The following is a 5,266-nucleotide window of genomic DNA, read 5'->3' as shown; positions in this document are numbered from 1 at the left end:
AGTCATTCAAAGTCTCTTTGGCCACACTGTCCACCATCGACGGATCCGGAAGCATCCAAATTCAGAATAACGGTTATATTGGTTTCTCGAAAATAGCTAGACCGATTTGATCAACTTAGTCTCAAATTAAAGGTGTTGCGTCCCCGGAAACTGATATTAAATTCCATCTCCATCCGACTTCCGGCTCCGGAGTTACGGGTTGTGAAGTGCGATCACATAGAAAACTCCGATTCAAACCGATACCGCGATGAATGCAAAAAGGTGCTCTTATATATACTTACCAAGTGTAATAAGAATGAAAGATATTTCCGTAATGTTATATTGTACGAACCAGCTATTAAATCATAGTTTGGAGAAATGAGAAAGGCACAATTGCACCTCTAGGTGGATTAAAACAGGTTTTTTTTTGAAAAATGCAATTTGCGCCAATTTGTTGGGAACTACTGGCACGCATTTGTAATACTACTAGTTAAACAGTTTCCTTTATGCGAAGTGCTTTGTAGTTTAACTCTAGTTTATTTTTTAAATTAAGAATAAATTTTATTTCTGAAGTCTTAAACTGACATTCAGTCAGGATGACATTTTTTCTTGGGTTGGATCATGGAATATCATGATATACAATTTACATCTGTCGGTACACTCGATTCGTATAAAATATGGATTGTGGTCGACAAATACGACTTATCACTCAGCTATTCTATTAAATGTGCAGTCGCCAATACCTTATTATCTGCCATGGATGGCTGCTCGTAATTATCGCCTACGTCGTCATCATAATCATCTGATATGTACCGTGATTTAACCATATGCTGCTAAAAAGTAACACGTCGCGCGTTCGATTTCGGAACAACTCCAGAATTGGGTTTAAAGCAAAAGCAGGTGCACTGATTTTGTTTGCTGAAAATAAAACCGGCATACTTAATAACCAAATTTACCCATTCATTGGAATTGAGAATCAACTCACCGAGCTGACCATCTCATCGACAAGTCGCTCCTCCGGTTCTAGGGACGCCTCTGGGAAGCGCTTCGCACTTCTCAATTCTTCGAGTGTCATCCCGTGGACGTAGTTTGTAGTAGCAGATTTTTTTGGCGCGTAATGATCTGATGCAAATGTTTCGAGAGGGAATGAGATAGCGATTAAGAATCAATTGTCCAAGAAGTTCGTTTTTCGAAATACGAGTTTTACTTCGGTAAAATTACGTACTTCCGGGTATCTAAAACCAAAAATCGTTTATCTGAGGGTTTTAGGAATAGCTTCTCATCCATTTCAATAAAGACTGTGAAAGAGGCTAGAGTGCGTGTTAGTTAAATTTGTCCCGCGGTGTCGAAAGGTTTGTCTAGCTTAAAAATGTGAGATGCCTTGCCGATTAGTAATTGTCTGTTCTTAGGTGTTGCGTGAAAGTTAGCAGTAGGAAGTGCGGAAATTTGTGTGCGTTAGGAAACCGAATAAAAAGGTAAATTAACAATTGGTGCTTATAAAAAAAGAGACAATGCGTTCACGGTGTCGATAGCCGTGCGACGGCTTTTATTCTACCGTTTAGATTGGCACTATTCATCGGCCCGCCACACCGCCCTTCGCCTACCGACGCGCTCTAGACCCACGCGCTAGTTTGGGATATTCTGGCGCTGCAACCGAAAAGCCAGAAGTGCGACGATTCATCAAACGTTTGCACAGCAAAGTTTAACGTCACGACCATCCGGTGTGCACGTATTTTGTTGCTGGCAGCTTGTCCGGCGTTCCGACACTGACAGCAGTTATCCATCCTGTACGCAGAGGAACATCTATAGTCATCCGGCACATCTTTAATCGCCGCCTGCGCAGATTCATCACCGCCGGTGTAGATACATCGCCGCCACCGCATCGCCGCATCGGGACAGTCTTCGCAGTAGTGCGAAAGTGAGTGGGCAAACAGAAGAAAAACTGTAAGTAAACTACCATAAAATCCATGCGCATGGTTCGTTGAAAATTTAGCCGATACACGCACCCGGCAAACTAAAGTTCGGCAACATTATGGCACGTTAGCCCGGTAGGAAATAGCGATCGCTCATCCGCACACAGTAGAGAACAAAAATAGTATAGGCAGCACCGTTAGAAAATCCTAGGTTAAGTTTATGAAAATGCTAGAGAATTAAAATATACCTAATTATGTTAATTGTTGTTTCGGTAAATCATGTTGAGGTTAAAACTGTTGTGGTAGTCATGTTCCCGTAGAGTTTACGAATTTGCAGAGGTATCTCATGTTTCGCGTCGTTGTAGTTTTGTAGTTTTTTTTGGTGATATTTACTCCAAGTTGGGCTACTTGGGAATCTTAGCCCCACCACTCGAGTCTCTTGTACGGTTTAGTTATTTGGTTTTTGAGGCATTCTTCCAGTGATGAGACAAAACGAGTGGTGTTCTTCTTAGGTATTTTGGGATAGGAAAGCGAACTTCTCTGGGTTTATTCGGGTAATTTGATGCATGAAACTGAGTACCTCTCGATTCAGTTGCGTCTGCTAGGTCGTTCCTCCAAACCTTCACTATATCGACCCGCCCTGAGGCTGGGTTTCTGGTCGGGCAACCCTAAAGCACGACAAATGGTCCTCGAAAGAGGTGGCGCTTAAGCCATTTGTTCGGAAAGGTGGGACGATTGGGCAGACTGATTCCGTAGCAACGTCGTGCGCGCTACAATGTCTGTATTTTACAGACTTTTGATACCCTCCTACAGACGTAGCCAGAGATCTACAGACTTTTAAAAGAGTAATAGTGTTTAGCAAAATTGCACTAGAATAACTGTAACTTAATAGAATTCTATTTTCAATCTACTTTTAAAGTAACATTCTAGTGTAACTAGGATTTACACAACGACTTTTACAGACATTTTAATTATTCTGCTACAGACATTTCAAAAAAACATGTGGCATCACTGGTTTCAACTGGAACGGAACGGAACGGTTAACGGATCAAAAGCCAAAACAAAACAAACATGCAAAGTGAACGGCGCAAATAAAAGAGATTATAACCAGGGGATGCCAGGTCATATTCCTTGAAATCTGTGCGCTGCCCATTTTACAATCTGTGCAAATCTGTGTTAAGGGAAACATACAAAATTTTCTCAAAACAAGAAACGGCGACCTTTTTTTTATTTTTTGCTCGAGGCTATGCCACAAATTGAGAAATCTGTGCTAGTCTGTGCATGCATTATAACAGAAAACTGTGGAAATCTGTGCATTAAAATAGAAAACACTGTGAAAATCTGTGCAGTTTTAACAATCTGAGCAGAACATTGAAAATCTGTGAAACACAGATTAATCTGTGTACCTGGCGTCCCTGGTTATAACTATAAACACTCATAGTAATAGACTCGCGGATGTAAAAACCGCAAAGCTGGCAACTAAAAAAACAAGCATGTTAAACTGGCATCACCCAAAAATGTGCAAGCTCCAGCGTGCTCGACTGTATTCGATCATCTCTTTTTATCAAAATAATTTTTCATGTTGTTCAATATATGAATCAAAAGAGAAGTTAAATGTTTGATACTGAGCAGCAAGAAATTGAGAAAAGAAAGAAAAAAATCCAATTTCTTCAGAAACACAAAGTTGATGAAAAAGAGCATAATTAAAATGCTTTTTGTGTAGTTAAATTAAACACAATACATATCTTTCTAAATAACATTGTGAAATACTAATACGTACACGAAAAGTGAAGCTTACTAAGAATAAAAAATATGTTTTTTTAAATAAAATCGCAATACTTGTTCTGCTTGTTTGCATTGAATGACGTCATGCTCGTTTGGCTCCGGATTTTGACAGTTCGTTTGGCTCGATAAAAGTACCTTCGCTGGTCTATTACTATGAGTGTCTATAGTTATAACTACCAAAAACGATGTTTTAATTATAAAGACACGCGGAGAGAAAAACAGTGAATTTGGCTGCACGGTTTATCAAGTTATTTTGTCTGCTAGTTTTAGCCAGAGATGATTGTATTGAGCATTGCAAGATGACGTCATATGAGTAAAAATGCTTGAAAAAATGACAGTTCAGCGAGCTTGTTTACATGGTGTTAGAATTCGAACCGAGTTTTTGTGTACTGGGTGAAACCAAAAATTTTCTAAGTCCATGTAAACAAGCTCTCTGAGCTGTCAGAAAAGTGAGGTTATACATTTTCATGCAATGCTCAATAGAGATGCGCGAAGACTGAAGCCGAAAGTTCCAATCGAACCCAAAACAACGGTTCCAAACCTAAGACAAGACTAGACAACTGGCTTCTTATTTTTGGTTTTCTTGCTTTTTTGTGTGCCCTGCTGAATAATTATTGATGACAGTTGACTGTATGCGGCTAGCGATATTGGCAGTGCAGCCAATTTCTTTTTCATATTTGGATATGTTTCTATAATACATAATGTCCGTTTTATTAACAAGTATTTCGCCAAAATTTATCTGGTACTAATTAATTCAACATTTTTATCACATACTTCATGTTTCTAGCAAATCTGGCCAGCATAATATCATCTCAGAGTGGGTAAAATAAACGCCAAACATTTCACAACCGAAAAAATGAAAACACATTTATTGTCATATTCTTGCAGTATGTTGACTGTTTCACTAGCTGGATTACATAAACTAGGATACGAATATTGTTGCGTCCACAAGAACAAACCGAATGTTGGTAAATCCATTTGATTCACTCTTCCGCCCACTTGCCATGTGACGAATCGTTACAATTTCCAACTCACGCTGTCCAGAAGCCCGATTTACACGTTCAATATATTGATGTATTGATGGAATTCCCATCAATACGTCAATCTTATTTCAGTGTACATCGTCAATTCTTCCTTTTTTTCCATTACACGATCAATTCTTTTGTCATTTTGTTCTAGTATTGATAAAAATATTGAACGTGTGAGGGCGGCTAGAGCTTTGTCATAACATATTGCGAGGACAATCTAAAGACTATACACTTTTTATTTAATAGATTTACATAAAAACGCAGAATCACTGGATAATGACTCGACATCTCTATATTTAGTTCACTTTTCATACATAAGTCAGCGACATTCCAACTATACACGAGAATAGTCGATGTTCTCCTTCAAATAGAATTCGAAGAGATTTTGCTTGATATGAATGCTATTGACAGGTCGTAAGGAAACTTACTTATATAAACGGTAAAGAAATTATTGATATGTCGAGTCTTTATCAAATATTCAGCATTATTTTATATATTAAATTTTCACGATACATAATTGACGAATTCAAATTATTTTATTAGGCAACTTGCACTGATCAT

The 5,266-nt window shown here is 38.5% G+C and overlaps 1 long non-coding RNA gene across 1 annotated transcript; it reads right to left on the bottom strand.

Annotated features, from left to right (window-relative positions):
• Positions 1-514: 514 nt before the first annotated feature.
• On the bottom strand, positions 515-1,150 carry LOC131693389 (uncharacterized). The gene is made up of 2 exons (XR_009306236.1): positions 965-1,150; positions 515-897 (listed from the first exon to the last, which is right to left on the bottom strand). It is a non-coding gene; the product is annotated as an uncharacterized LOC131693389 (long non-coding RNA).
• Positions 1,151-5,266: the final 4,116 nt, after the last annotated feature.

Source organism: Topomyia yanbarensis, chromosome 3, assembly GCF_030247195.1.
Source record: "Topomyia yanbarensis strain Yona2022 chromosome 3, ASM3024719v1, whole genome shotgun sequence".
Classification (NCBI taxonomy): domain Eukaryota; kingdom Metazoa; phylum Arthropoda; class Insecta; order Diptera; family Culicidae; genus Topomyia; species Topomyia yanbarensis.
Note: the sequence above shows the minus strand (reverse complement) of the source record. Positions and strands in the feature narration are given on the sequence as shown.